Source organism: Ipomoea nil, unplaced genomic scaffold (genome assembly GCF_001879475.1).
Source record: "Ipomoea nil cultivar Tokyo-kokei standard unplaced genomic scaffold, Asagao_1.1 scaffold2761, whole genome shotgun sequence".
NCBI lineage: Eukaryota > Viridiplantae > Streptophyta > Magnoliopsida > Solanales > Convolvulaceae > Ipomoea > Ipomoea nil.
Genome location: NW_017619189.1, coordinates 334,731 through 352,033, shown reverse-complemented (window position 1 = coordinate 352,033; position 17,303 = coordinate 334,731). Strand labels below are relative to the sequence as shown.

General features: G+C 37.1%; 1 long non-coding RNA gene across 1 annotated transcript; it reads right to left on the bottom strand.

Moving 5' to 3' along the window:
- Window positions 1-1,640: 1,640 nt before the first annotated feature.
- LOC109156982 lies at window positions 1,641-3,186 on the bottom strand. Its single transcript, XR_002050150.1, has 4 exons — window positions 2,825-3,186; window positions 2,120-2,222; window positions 1,867-2,026; window positions 1,641-1,737 (listed from the first exon to the last, which is right to left on the bottom strand). It is a non-coding gene; the product is annotated as an uncharacterized LOC109156982 (long non-coding RNA).
- Window positions 3,187-17,303: the final 14,117 nt, after the last annotated feature.

Sequence of the window (17,303 nt, the reverse complement as noted above, 5' to 3'; positions counted from 1 at the left end):
TACAATAAATATTTTCACATTTGGAGGGAAAATTTTTGGAAATTACATGAATCTATTTATAAATTAATATGAATACAATTAATGTTTTCACATTTGGAGGGAAAATTTTTGGGACAATAATTTTGCTTTAATATATATAGAGATAGAGATCTCTACAAGCAACGTCGTCGTTTTGAGCAAGCCCGAAATATTTATTGTTTTGCGTAGAATGCCGTGAAAAACGATTGGGTTTCCAAGGGATTTCAAAAAAAAACATTTGTTTCTTTTATTTTTTGGGTACAGAATCAATTTCAACCAATCGCTATACAATACAAAGTTTAAAAAAACGTGTTACCTTATCAGTTCCCTAGATTTTAGCTCATCTTTTTTATTTCTAAGCCAATGATATTAAAGTATTGTATTGTATTATTCATACGGAATTTATTTACATAATTAAACCCATTAGCCTGATTCTTTTTTCCAAGGTAATTAATTGCAACTAATCGTTTGAAACCTTTCATTAGTGAATGAAAGGGCAGAAATCAGATCTTAAATCCTATATATACATCATATTCTCTTCAATACAAACACTAACAGGTCTCAATATTCAATACAAACTCTGCCAAGATTAAAGCCCTGCGTATATTGAAGATCTTCTCCCATGAACACAAGCATACGACATACCTGATCGAAAAAGCTTCATCGCAAATCAAAATCAAATCTAAAGAGGTTGTTTCAAGACCAGGAGGTGAGTTTTATGAATAAATAAATACTATTATGATATTTTGTTATTGAATCCTATACTATATCTCATATTCTAACATATACATGGCACCTTCTTGCACGCACACTGCCTATCACAATCACACCTAAACTGTAGTTGTAACACTGCCTATCACCATCTCTAATAATCACTGTATTCTTATACCTACAATATGTGACCTTTTGAAGTTGGGAGATCAAGATTTGTAGTTCCTCTGATGCCCCACAACTTCTATCCAACCAGGAAATTCCAGAATTCTTAGAATTCAGAGAAAGGTATATTTTAAACCATCTATATGTTAACTAAATTATTTCTAAGTTTTCTAAATTACTTCCTAATCTGTGTTTTTATTTTTTGTCTCACAGGCTATGTCATGATCAGACTCCAATGAGGAGTATTATCTCACAATCAAACCTTAGGGAGTGTATTTCTTATTCGGTTTCACTATCTGGGGAAATAGAACTTCGTACCGTTTCTGAAGTCTATCAAGTCTATCAATTGAAGCAGGTAATCTTTCAACTCATTTACAATAAAAACTATACTCGAATAAAAGGTATAATAGAATATCAGAATATATGCATACTTTGGCCTTAATCACCAAAAAGATAAAAAAAAAATCTATTTGTGAGTTGATGTAACCCTGAGTCACATAAAAAAACAAAACATATATGCTTTTAATTTACTCAGGAAACTCCAGAATTCTTTGAATTCAAAGAAAGGTATATTTTAAACCATCTATATGTCAACTAAATTATTTGTAAGTTTTCTAAATTACTCCCTAATCTGTCTTTTTATTCTTTGTCATGGGTTGACTTCAGTTGTGTGACCAATTGAAGGCTTTTATTTCACTAAATAAAAGTTGACAAAACACTAACAATTCAATGCACATGGAGGAGAAGCATATACATAGATGCGAAAGGTATACACTTGATTGTATGCATTTTTACTTTCTTTGATATTTCTGAAGATTGTGCAGGGTGCTGGATGCAGTCTGGCTGAAATTAAGGTTTAAATGAAGAGTTTCACAAGTGTTTAAATGAAGAGTTTCACAAGTACATGAAAGACTAGAAGCACATGAAGAGTTGCAGTTCATCAAAGTGACAAAACAATAACAAGTATAGTACCTACAAAGTAAACAAAGAAGGTCTGACCAGCAGTAGTTGTTGCTGCAAAATTTGGGCTGCAGATTTGGTAAAGATTTGCATCCTCTTTCACTTTTTCTAGAGCAGAAATGGTTTTTTTTTTCTTGGTGCTTGGTGTTGATGTAAATGTGAGCAAATTAAACTGGGATAGAAAAGAGGGAATATAAATGAGTAACACAGATATTGGAAGGGACATGTAACGAGAGTATTTGAACAAACAATAACAGAACATTACCATTGAAATTACATGTTTACTGTATGTATCTTCTTTTTTGTGGGTCTATCCGGACAGTGTAATTCCAACACTCTCATGTATTGCCATATTTTTTATGGAACATCTGCATACAAATAATAGGCATTATAATCTGCATTTTAACTATCATATTGTAATTTTTGAGGTAATTAAAAAATAAAATTGGAATTATTGGAAATCCAATTTATGATTTTTTGTTAAAACATTTATTTACTGAAAGAATGTTTTAAAACCAGTTTCATATAATAGTATTGTTAAATATTACGGAGTATTTAAATTTATGTGTTAAAAGTGATGAACTCAAATTTATTACAAACATTTAAGTAAACCAAGTTGTAAGTTTTCATGGAATGTCAACTCGAATAAACTCTTAACAAAAATGCCATAAGTTCAACAAATGACAGGGTCACTATGTACCGTATCATTCATATTCATAATTTTTTTCCACAATATGCATGCATATAAAAAAATTGATATAAAAAAAGCACATTTTAAATAGAACATTGAACAGAACATAGCTTTTAAGAAAACTAATCATTCGGACCTAAGTATTTGTTCATATACTCATCATTTTTAAAAATCAAAATTACTGCATGTTTATAATCTTCCTAAAATCGAAAAATAGATATCTGTATACAAAACAATATACATTAATAACTGTAAAATCGGAAAAATCTAAGTTTTTACCTTATAGATGTTGTAGTTCCTGTTGGTTGATTTCTTTCAGATCTGTCAGCTCAAATTTTGCCTCAAACCATTTCTTGAGTGGTGTCACTACCTTATGTGTGGTGAACTTTCCAGAATCGTTTGAGAGATGAAATAGGTAGCGTTAGGGTTTTGTTTTGTGTAATCGGTCAGGAGGTGTGATCCGAGTACATAGTAGGGTAGAGATAATGTTTTAGACATGGAAATGGCGAGAAAATGTGATCGAGCTTGAAGCAGATCAAAAAGGGTTAAACTACACCCGCAATGTGTGTCGTGAATTTTCTCGAAGCGGTAGAGAGAGTATGCGCAGGCGAGAACAGAGGAGAGCTGCAAGATTGTCCAAATATTTCTATGTTTTAGGATTTTTATGTGTGGGCTTGGGTTTTGGTTTGAGCCTGTGCTTTCACTGTGGATTGGTAATATATTTCGCCTGCTCATTATCATGTATATATATATATATATATATATATATATATATATATATATATAGTTATATATATATATAGTTATATATATATATAGTTATATACCGGTTTCTTTATGTATACATATATATATATATATTTATTTATACTTATATATATGGATGTAATTTGAAATTATTTTGTTTTTTTTTTGGGTCATATACATAAAATGTATACACATTGATATATGTTTATGTAGGTCTGGTTTGTTATTTATTTAATTCATGATTCATGATATTGTATATCAAATTATAATATTGTATTAATTTTTAAAAATTTTGTTCGGTTTATAGTGAAAATGTTAATTCAAAATTTTATCTTATTTCAATTATATCATTTAACGATTTTTATTTATATTGAAATGATGCAGAAAATATAGATGACAAGTAGCATTGTATTGTTCGTTATGAGGATCATGGTGTGAATGAATGGCATTTCCAGAGAAACATTTCTTGGAGTTTTGGCGCCTTTGTTATGTAGAATATTGCATGTACATAATAATGGTACCTACAATTAGAATGTATATTAGAGTTAATATACTTTTCCATGTTATATAATAATGTAGGCTTGGTTTTGTAGATATTTTTTTTATTCACATAATCAAACCTTATTGGTGAATATTTCATGTACATGTAAATTCTGAATTTTTTTTTTTACAATTTTTTTGTTTTTTTTTTTATTCAACTTCACATGAACTTTTTTATGTTTTATAAATTAATAAGCAATAATAATAATATAAAAAAATAAAAAAAATTATTATTATTATTGTTAATAATAATAGAATAATGGAACAACTATTATTAATAATAATCATATGGATATTATAAAATTTTGCCTATACCACGATATTTACTTTGTAAGTTTACAATATCTTGCGAAATATTCACTTACATGAATATAACAAGTAGTACCGATTTTTGTACACGGTCAGTTGTACGTAGCTGCATCTCGGGTTAACAATCCAGATGGTCTCAAAATATTGATAGTAAAAGACTCAAGTTCAACTACTACATCAACCACTAATGTTGTATATCATGAAGTTTTCAATAATTTGTAATTTTGTAAACTTTTCTTTTTTTTAGTACCATATCATTAATTGCAACTATTTGTAATATATCATTTACATATTGTTTTTGTTGAATTCCAAACATATTTCATTTATATGTTATAAATTATAATCGCATTAGTTCATACAATGTATAACATAACATCCACACAATTAATACTTTTTAATTTACATACCGTGCAGCGCACGGGACAAATACTAGTAGAGATATATAGAGATAGAGATACAAATAGAGATAGTATTATTATTATTATTATTATTATTATTATTATTATTATTATTATTATTATTATTATTATTATTATTATTATTATTATTATAAATAGTAATAGTAATTATTGTAATAATAATAGGATGGTTCCGTGTTTCTGTGTTGTTATTAAGGCTGATTTTACGTTTTGTATTATGATTGATTTAATTAAGATTGATTTAATTTAAATAATTTAATTACAATTATTGAGTTTAATTTAGGATGATTTAATTTAGTTAAGAGTAATTATTTGTAATAATAAATATCTAGGCTGATTTAAATTAAATAATTTAATTAGGGATGATCTAATTTAATTAAGATGATTTAATTTAATTAAGGATGATAATTTGTAATACTAATATATATATATATATATATATATATATATATATATATATATATATAGAGAGAGAGAGAGAGAGAGAGAGAGAGAGAGAGAGAGAGGGTGATTTAATTTAAATAATTTAATTTAATATAAATACTATACTATAATAATAATAATAATAATAATAATAATAATAATAATAATAATAATAATAATAATAACAAACATTATATTCTTCTTTTACTCAACATGTTAAATTACATTAATTTATTTATAAATTGGCTAATTTGTTATTATAGTATAGTATTGTTAGTATTGTTATTAGACTATACTGGCAATGATTATAGGTTTTTTGCCATTTGGATCGGGAAGGAGAATTTGTGCTGCAATTCCCTTGGCGGAGAAAATGCTAATTTATATTTTGGGTTCTCTATTGCACTCCTTTGATTGGCATCTTCCTGCAGGTGAAAAGATGGACTTATCCGATGCATTTGGACTTGTCATCAAGAAAAATACTCCTCTGGTTGTTGTTCCAACACCGAGGTTATCTAATTCTGAGCTTTATCAATAATTTCACAGAAATATGTCCTTTTGTAAATGACATATAGGTGTGCAAAAGTGTCATCATCATTATGTGTGTAATAAAAATGGCGCCGTCTATTTATACTTTACCAGAATAAAAAATAAAAGATTTATAAGCAACAATTCATATATAGCAAATGAATGTTTGTTGAAATGTCTTGTTGCTTATTGTACTTGTCATCCTTTATTTATAAGCTCAGCTAGTTATCAAATCTTTAATATTTCAAATATCTTGTTGTTCTAAAGTTGTTAGTGTTTCAAACTTCTATTGTCTCAATACTCTTGTTGTTTAGTAACTGTTCATTGATTAAAGATTAATCCATATGCACTTGAGCATTTGTTGCGAGAAATTGTCCCTATTTTCCTTAGTCTTAGGTGATTAAACTCAAGCGGTATGTCACCAAACCCCTATTTCACATATGCATTTATATTTATATTTAGTGTGCTTACGTCCTCAAGAGTAAAATAAATATCAGAAGAAAACGCTCCGCATATGTCGAAAAACAGATTGTGATTCCGACGACGATCTCCGATCGTGTTCTCTAATCGTGGCAACCTCTCTTGGTAGTGGCCAAGGGAGTTTCTCCCTAGCAATCTAGGGCTCTTTATATCGATAATGGATTTCCCGGTTTTGGTATGTGCTATTGCTGTGTTGTGTTTATTTCGCCATCCTAGTTTCATCATGGATTTGCGACAAATCGAGGAACGCTGTGCGGATCTGTCAATCGAGGAGGAGGAGATCAATGCTGTGGAGGCCCCGGACATCCAACAGGGACCGGATGCTGCGATCGAAAACAACTTGGTAGGCCGTTTTCTTACAGATCGGCCGATCAAACACGAATTCATGAAACAGGTCATGGCTTCCGTGTGGAGGCCGGTCATGGGAATGCATGTCGCCACACTCGCGGACAACCTTTTCCTTTTTCAGTTCCCTCACCCGAGGGATCTCCAAAGGGTTCTGGACGATGGGCCGTGGACTTTCGAGAACCATTTGTTGATATGTGAGCAGGTCCGGGCGGAGATCAATCCCGAAGAGGTGAAACTGGAGCATATCTCGTTCTGGGTTCAGGTTCACGGGCTGCCAGCGGTTTACGCATCCACTGAGTTCCTGGAACGAATCGGTAATTACGTTGGCACCTTCATCGCCGTTGATCCGATGAATTTTGGAGGATCATGGAGAAGTTATCACCGTATTCGAGTTCGGGTTCCCGTTGAGCATTCCCTGAAGAGGCGGATGAAACTGATACGGAAGGATGGTTCATCGGAATGGATCTCGTTCCGATACGAGAGACTCGGGACGTTCTGTTTTTGCTGTGGAGTCTTAGGTCACTCGGACAAATTATGTCGCCGGGCGTATGAAGAAGGCATTCTCCCGGAGGAGTTTCCGTTCGGCGCATGGATGCGAGCAGGCCCCAGGCGTCAAGTCCGGCCGGTGGGAGCCAAGTGGTTGTTATCATCCCCATCTATGCCATCGACGGGATCGCCAACTGACAGTCCAGGTATGTCGTCTATGGCCCTGACATCTATGGAGGAAGGCGGGGGTTTGCATGGTGATCTCAAGCGCCGCAGAGGGGATACAGAGGCGTTAGTAAATGTGACTGAGGAAGACGTTGCGATGGTGGAAGACCCAAAAAACTTGTTGCCGACGAGTCTGGAGGACCAGGCTCGCCAAGCCAAATGAGTATACTCAGCTGGAACTGCCGGGGAATGGGTGGCACCCGGACAGTTCGTGAAATCTTGAGCCTGGTGTCCAAGCTGCGACCTTTTTTCGTCTTCCTCATGGAGACGAAGGTAACATGTCAGAAAGCAGAGGAGGTACGGGTAAAATTGGGTTTCGAAGGAATGTTGAATGTAGACAGAAGGGGTATGAGTGGTGGTTTGGTGTTGTATTGGATGGATGCAGATGCGGCATCCTTGTTAAGCTATTCTCACAATCACATTGACATGGCGATTTCAATACCGGGACAGACTGCATGGCGGCTAACGTGCTTTTACGGTAATCCAGACAGAGCCGAGAGACACATTTCTTGGAATCGTTTGCGGCAGCTCAAGGACAGATCAACGTTACCTTGGATTGTCGTTGTTGATTTCAACGACATCACGGGTCTATCGGAAAAACGGGGAGTCCATACGCAGCCTGATTATTTGATCGATGGTTTCAACGACGCTCTCGGTGATTGCCAGTTGAACGATTTGGGGATGGTGGATGGCAGGTTTACGTGGAGTCGTGGTAGAGGGACCGCGGCTTGGATGGAGGAGAGGTTAGACAGAGCAGTGGCTACGGTGGAGTGGGCAGAGCTATTTGAAGAGACGCTTGTTCGAAACATTTTCACGCTGAATTCCGATCACAATGCGATCTTCGTCGACAATGAGACGAGACCGGTGCGTGCGGCTAAATGTGAATTTAAGTTCGAGTCGGCATGGTTGTTGGAGGAAGGGTGCGCGAAAGTTGTGGATGAAGCATGGCGACAAACCTCGGGGTTGACATTCCAGCAGAGAATCGCGATTTGTGGCCAGCGATTGGGGAGATGGGGGGTGAGCATTTCCAGAGATTTGGGCATCGCATTCGACTCCTGCGTAGTCGGCTTGAGAGTCTGAATGAAAACCGCACACCTGAGGCGGTTGCGGAGTTCTAGGAAGCGGAAGGGGAATTAAAGCTGTTAGTTAGCCAAGAAGAGATCTTCTAGAAGCAACGTTCAAAGCAGCTGTGGTTGCAGCATGGTGATTTGAACACTAAGTATTTCCACAAAGTAGCATCAGGCCGCCGTCGTCGAAACCTTTTGTTACGGGTGAAGGGTCAAGACGGGAGGTGGAGGGAAGATGCGGCCATGCACTCGGAAATCCTAAGGTATTTTGAGCATATTTTCTATTCCAGTGCGAGCAATCCAACTCTTGTTAATCGTGTACAGCAAAGGGTATCGGACGAGATGAATGTCTCGTTGATGCGCCCGTTCACGATTACTGAGGTTAAGTCTGCGCTATTTTCCATGGCTCCGGAAAAAGCGCCTGGGCCTGATGGCATGTCGCCGGCTTTTTACCAGCATTTCTGGCCAATGCTCGGGCACGACATGGCAGTATTTATTCTTCAATGTGTGGCCGACCGGCGTTTGCCTGAGGGAATTAATGACTCAAATATTGTTCTTTTACCAAAGAAAAAAATCCCGGAAAGGGTCACGGATTTGCGCCCAATTGCACTATGTAACGTGGTTTACAAAGTGCTAGCCAAAATGTTGGCGAATAGACTTAAATTGTGTTTGGAGCAGGTTGTGTCGCAATCGCAAAGTGCCTTCGTCCCAGAGAGGCTATTAACTGACAATATAATAGTGGCTGGGGAAGTTGGCCATTTTCTGAGACGGAAAACTAAAGGGGTGATGGGGTGGGTTGCGCTAAAGCTTGACATGGCTAAGGCGTACGATAGGATGGAGTGGAATTTTTTAGAAGGGATGCTTAAGGCATTGGGGATTGACCGTAGTTGGATTGAGTTGTTGTTGATGTGTGTTACTACCGTTAGGTACACAATTCAGGTGAATGGGTCGGCGGTGGGTACTGTCCGTCCCACTCGGGGAATTAGGCAAGGGGACCCATTGTCGACATACTTATTTATTATATGTGCCGAGGGGCTCTCTGTTTTGTTGCAACAAGCGGTGGCGAGGGGTGATATCCACGGGGTGCGTGTTGCTCGGGGTGCCCCGGCCATCACACACCTTTTTTTCGCTGATGATAGCTTATTATTCTTCAGGGCTAATCAACACGAAATGCTAAAGGTCAAGGAGTGTCTAGATCTGTATTGTGCAGCCTCGGGGCAACTCATTAATTTCGACAAATCAAATGCCATTTTCAGCTTGAACACACCAGCCACGATGAGGCAGTTAGTCACTAACAGCCTGGGAGTAAAGGAAGCCACTGATCTAGGCCGGTTTTTGGGACTCCCGTCAGCCTTGGGCCGTAATAAAACGGCAGCATTCCGGTATGTTGAAGAAAAGGTTCGAGAACGTATCGGGTCCTGGCAAAATAAACTCCTCTCGAGAGCCGGGAAGGAAATTTTATTAAAGAGCATTGCTCAAGCCATGCCTATTTTTACAATGTCAATGTTCCTGCTGCCACTACAGGTTTGTGATAATCTTGAAAAATTGTTTAACAGGTTTTGGTGGGGCGGTGGTGGAACGGGTACGAGAGGAATTCATTGGCTGAGATGGAGTAAGTTGTGTGAGCCAAAATCAATAGGAGGGCTTGGCTTCAAACGGTTACACGAATTTAATGTGGCCCTTCTAGCTAAGCAAGGGTGGCGTATTTTGGTCAACCCTGACTCTTTGGTTAGCCGGCTATTAAAGGCTAAGTACTTTCCTAGATGTGATTTTATGAAGGCAAAGCTGGGTAGTAATCCAAGCTACATATGGCGTAGCATTTTCTCGGGACAAGAGGTGTTGAAGCTGGGTCTTGCCCGACGAATTGGGGATGGCCGTGACACCAACTTATGGGACTGGCCTTGGCTTTCGGATGCTTCCAATCCCACACTGTACACCCCACGCATAGAAGAATTAAAAGATGCTACAGTTAGTGGTTTATTTGATGAGCATGGGGCTTGGGATTCGGATATAATACAGGACATTTTTTGGGAGGAGGATGCTCAGCGGATTATTTCCACACCGGCGAGTCCAGTGTTTCACGATTCTTGGCGGTGGTTGGGGGACTCAAGGGGAATGTACTCGGTAAAACAAGGATATCGGCTCATCACTAACAGTAGGGCGGTCAACAATATTGCGGGTGAATTCCAAGCTTGGAATAAAATTTGGTCTCTACCAATTCCTCCGAAGGCGAAGAACTTACTGTGGCGATGTGCTAGAGGAGTGTTGCCGGTCCGTGAGACTCTTAAGTCGAAGCATATTTGGATTGGTGGAGGGTGTCCGCTTTGTGGATATGTACGGGAGACGATGGAACACTTATTCTGCGAGTGTGCCTATGCGGCGGCTTTATGGAATCAGGGCGATGTGTTACAGGGAAGGTGCATGGAGATGTTTATGGACCACTGGTTAGCAAATTCAACAATGCATGAATCCATTACATTGGCGGCAATTACGTGGGTGGTGTGGACTACAAGGAATGATGTTGTGTGGCGTACCATTCAACCGTCCAAGGTAACAATGAGGTCTCATCTATCGCGATTGAAGGCAGAATGGGAAGACGTGTATCAATGTTCTCGGCAGCGCGACGTAACGGAGCATGCGACGATCTGGCAACCACCTTCAAGCCCGTTGGTGAAGTGTAACGTAGATGCAGCCACTTTCTCGGATGGGGCAGGCTTCGGTGCTGTTATTCGGGACCACGGTGGACGTTTTATCGCAGCAAGGAATGGAAGGATTACGGTCAGCCACGAACCTTTGTTGGCGGAGGCAATTGCTGCAAGGGAGGCTTTAAAATGGCTCAAAGAATTACAGTATCATAACATTATTCTCGAGTCTGATTGTTTAAATTTCTGTACCGCGTTTAATTCTTGTAGTCGTAATTTTTCTTATTTAGATGTAATTGTGAAGCAATGCGTGTCGATTGCTAATGACATTGGAAACGTTAGTGTTTGCCATGTCAGGAGGACAGCGAATCAGGTGGCTCACGAATTAGCACGGGCAACCGGTTCTTCTTCTGTCTCCGGAACGTGGGAATTCATCCCACCGGCTTGTATTTCTGGTTTACTAAGTTATTAATGAAGTTGTGCTTTTGTTTCAAAAAAAAAAAAAAAAAAAAACTCAAGCGGTATTAAACACCCCTAACTATCAAACAACATAAAACAAGCGTTCATATTTAATTCGATAGTCGCATTAAAACAAAGAAAATTCAACAAAGCTAAATAACAATAACACGAGTAGTTATGTTTAATTTAGATTAATATTCTTCCTACGATTAAAATAACACTAAAGCCGTGATAAAATTAATCATAGTTGCTACTTAGAAAAGAAAATCAATTACAAGAATCACTTCCTAATCTATAGCTATAAATTAAATTGAATCAAATAATTAAACCAATAGGTCTCTAGCAATCAAATGAAACAATTAATCAAAACAAATAAAAGCACAGGAGAATATCAATTACTCAAATGAATATAAATTCAACATTAAGAATTAATTAAATCTCGCAGTACAAATGGATCCAAGGTTCATGTAATCTTGACCAAGTTAAAAGAATTAGCCTCACAGGACCCCATGAACCAGAAAACTTATCACTCTGTAAAAATATAAAATAAAGAAGATAGTCTGATGCCTCCAACAAGAACAATTCACTACTATTTATCAAGGTTGCAAAAAACGTTAGGCGCCAAGGGGGCGCCTAGCGCCTATGGTGCCGATTTATTTTTTTTTATTTTTAAATTTTTTTTTAAAAAATTAAAATTAAAAATTGTGAAATTCAGTAATAAAACATAAGGTTCCTCTAGTTTTTTCATACAAATTATTTACATAAGTGGTTGTAAAATCGTTTTGAATATTGTTAAAACCATCTAAATACATTAAAAAAAAAATTAAAATTAGGAACAAAAGAAGAATTTTTTGGAGAAATTAGAAGACCAAACCGCCTGCCACAGTTTGCGGTGTATAGATCTCAAAAAAATACGTGATTTGAAAAAAAAATTGTCCAAAACGGACAATCGAGTCAAAAGTTATGCCTTACCGAACTTTCTACACTTTTCAACAAAAAAAAAAAATCTAAAAAACGCCGGTTCGGCCGTTTAATCGCCGCCTAGCTGCCCGGCCGCGAAGGAGGCCGATTCCGGCCAAATCGTCCGCGGCCGGGCGGTAATCGGCGCCTAGGCGCGATTTTTGCAACATTGCTATTTATACACTTCTAATCTCAACCAAAATCTCTTGAACTAAAGAGAACAATTAATCTGAAAAATTAATTTGCACCTCTCAAAATAGCCCCAAATAGCTGAAATTATCTCTACCATTCGATTTCCGGAGTACCTGCTGCAAAACCATGGGTCATACAAAGTGAATCAGGAAGCTAGAAATTTGACACACCCGTGCTGCGACCGTGTCGACATTCCAGTGTGTGACACATCTGTGACCCGGGTGTGTCACGGTACCTACGGTTGCTATGACCCGGGTGTGTCACCGCCGTGTCATGATCGTGTCCCAATTCCAATAAGGGACACAACTGCGACACACTCCCGACACAACCATGTCGCCGAACCCAACCCTCCCCTGACCAATTCTGCTCTAGATCCACCTCCAATTGATCCTCCCAGGCCTAGACGTCCTCAACGCACTCATCCAATGACCCTAAGGCACTTGACTCATGATTCCCCATATAACAAAGCTTTAATTGCCCTAAATGGAGGATCACGATGGATGAAGCATTTAATGCACTGTTGCACATGTAACAAAGCTTTAATTGCCCTAAAACTTTGTATAACAGCACTTGGAAGCCGGTTCCAAATAAACGAGATATGAATTTGATTGGATGCAAATGAGTTTATTGAATCAAAAGAAGAGCAGATGGTAGAATTGAACGATACAAAATCAAACTTATTGCATGCCATAATACTATAATAGTAGCTGCACTTTTTATTGCATGCATAATACTATAATAGTAGATGCACTTTTTATATTTTGTATGTATGAAGAATGCAATGGCTTAATTGTTGGTCCTAGATAAATTGAAGTCTAGAAGAAGATTGAATATGTTTTAGAATGCTTAAAAAAAAAAAAATAGAAGAAAGAAGAAGAAATGGGTTAGTTCTTCAATTAATGACCAATCAACGCACTACAATGTGAAATAACACAATTACACACTAATTAATGTAGTAATGCCATTTAGTATGCATACATAGATGATGGAAATTGGCACCCCATTATGCTATATTCTTTCTATATATTAAAGCCATATAGCCATGGCCAATCAAATGACTGCATTTTCCGGCCTATGTAAAATTACTACGTAGTTTCAATTATTAGGTGATTTTTCTTTTGTCTTTTTTTTTTTTTTTTTTTTTTTTTTTTGGTTTAGATCATTTAATTGATCTTTTGGGATTTGTATTGCTTTATAGGACTTTTCGTATTTCAATGTATTGATGGTGAATTGAATTGCTGATACTGCCGCTTTGCACTACCAACTAATAAATTAATTAAAAAAATGATATATAAATGCACTTGGTCTCTTCAGTTTTCAAGAGGCATGCGTACTAAATCATCATGATTGTATTTTTTTTTTTTTAAAGGTGAAATCCTCCATATTGCAGCCTATATAATGACCACTCGGATGAGAACATTTGCATGCATAACACGCCTTGCAGAGCAGAAACCTTTCCAAAATGCATTCTTGATACATACTTGCAAGCCAAACTCGCATCTACGCAATAGAAAACCTATAAGAATTAGTTTAGTGAGAAAATGTGAAATACAGAAATTTCAAAGATGAACATCTAGCAAAAACGGAGGACATCTAACTAGAGCAATGACTGCCTATTCATGATGAGATAAACATACCTTATTTATGATCTTTTTAATTGTAAGCTGTATTATTTGTGAAAAGTTTCTATAAAATGTTTTTATTTTATTTTATTCTATTAGGGTACATACATTTTACGAAGATAGATACAGTGAATGGAATGGAGTGATTTTGGAATTGAACTCAAGTAGGATCAAAATAGTTTGAAGTAATTATTTTAATGTAAAGGAAGCAGGTAATTCAATAGGTTGGAAAGAAATGCATTTACATGAAAATTTATATATTAAACAAACATTTTATTTTATAAATCAGTTTATTGTTTACTGAAATAAAAAAAAATTAGGTTATTGGTTTAAAAAAATGAGATTAATCTACTTTTTATACTTACAATTTTATTGAAAAGGAAAAAACTTAAATATTTATGATTTATTACAATTTGATTGTTTATTCTAATACACAGTTTTGAGAGAAATAGTTATTAGATCACTTACTGGATTTTTGTTTTTAAAAATTTAAATCAGTTGTTAAATTAAAAGACGGTGCATGCCCAATACTTGCGCAGAGATGAACAAATTTAAACAAATAATCATGAAACTGATATAAAGTAATTAGAAAAATGATGTATTTTTTATTTTCGTTGAAAACAAAAAAGTTAACTTGAAGAATTTTATCTCACCGAATATTTTTTTTAATTGTATTACAGATTTGGTGGCGTTTGTAAAGTAATCTGTAATATAAAACAAATAATTATGAAACTGATATAAAGTAATTAGAAAAATGATGTATTTTTTATTTTCGTTGAAAACAAAAAAGTTAACTTGAAGAATTTTATCTCATTGCATATTTTTTTAATTTTATTATATAGGTTTGGTGGCGTTTGTAAAGTAATCTGTAAAATAAAACAGTACATATTTCAAGAGTGATTCTGATTATGTTAATTGATTTCACGAGTACTTAATTTTTAGAAGATATTAAAAATGTCTAATTGAGGTTGATCTATGACCAAAACAAAATGAATAAACACAGATTCTGCAAAATGATGATCCAAATTGCAGATTAAATATAAAAACATAAGAAATGGAAAAATGGACTTAGCTTTTTGTAGATCCGAATTTTGTGGAGTTTATTTATCTTCAGTAATAGCATCTAATCTAACACTGGAGAATTCAATAGAACGGAAAATATTAAAAGGAATCGCAACAAAACAAAAGAAAAAGGGAGGAATCAGAAAGAATCGTAACGAAGAAGATGCGTTGCCCCGTCGTGGTCTGCAGAGGGAGAACATGATGACAGTCAAATGGGTTAAAAGTCTTGATATGTGATGATAATGAGAATTTTGTAATTACGACTAAAAATGTTGTATGTTAAGAAATCTTTAATAATTTGTATTTTTAAACAAATAATAATTTGTACTTTCTTTATCATTTTGATAATATTATTTTTTTTTGAAAGCCAAAAGCATCAGATTATATTTTCCACCAAGGGCTGAATAAAAGCAGGAGGTACATCCCTCCAAACAGTACGGCCAGCTACTGCAGTTATGTGTTTTGATAAGGAATGAGCCACATGGTTAGCCTCCCTATTCACAAAACTAACTAGTGTTCCAGGCATAACATTAATTGAACGATTGCAAGATAATAAAACGAAACCAAAATAATTACGAAATGAACTGGCACACTTTAATCCTGAGACCAAATCTGATGAATCCGTGTAAAGCCTAAACCTGATAATCCATTGTCTTTCAACCAAGAGAGTGCCTCGCGAAGCGCCACTGCCTCCGCTAACGGGGGATCATGTGGACACAAGAGAGGGCCGTTGGCTGCCACCACATACGAGAAGCCGCTATCCACAACAAAGAAGCCAAACGCAGCCGCATGGTTATCGCCGTGAAAACCTGCATCGACATAGCAGTGATAAGGCGGGGGGGCCTGTGGTGGCGTAGCAGCCAGTGTCGGCTGCAGCGTAGCAGTCCGGCAGCATGCTTGTTGGCGCCGTTGTTCGCAGTCAGACCATGCAGTCCACGCAGCCGAGAATCGCCGTAGAAGAGCGGACGGCGTCGGCACGGACCCATCCCACACCGCCGTGTTTCTAGCCGTCCAAATTGCATGAAGGACACCACAGATACGGCCACGGACATCTTCGCCAATCTGAGACGCACTACCGAGCCAATCTTCAGCCCACTGCAAGAAATTCCTGTTGGCAAAAGAGGGGATTTGAATCTGAGACAAATGCCAGACAGAAACGGCAAACGGGAACGTACAAAATATATGTAAAAGACATTCTTCATAAAGTCCACAGGATGGGCAAATATTCAATAAATCCACCCTCCTAATTCTCAGATTGTCAAGTGAGGGCAGAATATTCAAGAGGGCACGCCATAAAAACACTTTCCACTTCGGAGGAACCTGTAACTTCCAGATGTTTTGCCATACAGGAGAGACTTGTGAGCTTATAAAATTCAATCTATTATAACCATTCTTGACCGAGTAACATCCCTTTAAATCCCCTTCCCAATACCACACATCATCATAATCCAAACTTACAGGTAGCTGAGATATTGACATCACATCCCGTGGATTAAACCCCTGGTGCAAAAGGTCAACATTCCACCTCCCCGTATTATTATCAATCAAGTCCGAGACTAGCAAAGACTGATTAGCAAAAACCTGATCAGATTCAACATATGGGTTATGGGCATCCGGTAACCAGGGAATTGTCCATACCTTAGTCGATCTACCATTACCAATCCTGCGCCTACATCCAGATTTCAGCAAATCCTGACTGGCCATAATGCTCCTCCACACATAACTTGGGTTTCCCCCAATCACAGCCTCATAAAAAGACGTTGTCGGGAAATACCGAGCCTTAAAAACGCGAGACATCAAGGAACAGGGATTGGTTAGTAATCGCCAACCTTGCTTACCCAGTAAAGCCAAATTAAACTCACGTAGTCGCTTGAACCCCATTCCACCAAACTTCTTCGGCTTGCACATTCTATCCCAAGCTAGCCAGTGAATGCCACCTTCATTGCCAGACTGCCCCCACCAATACCTGTTCATTAATCTTTCCAGGGAAACACACAAAGAGGATGGGAGTAGGAAAATACTCATTGTATACATAGGCATGTCTTGTGCCACACTCTTTAAAAGAACCTCCTTACCCGCTTTAGACAGCAATCTCTTATTCCATGATCCAAACCTCTGCCTCAGCTTTTGCTCAACATAAGCAAAAACTGCCCTCCTATTCTTGCCCACCACAGAAGGCAATCCCAGATACTTGCCAAAGTCCTCCGCCTGATTAACTGCTAAGGCCCCGGATACAAGATCCCGCATCTCAA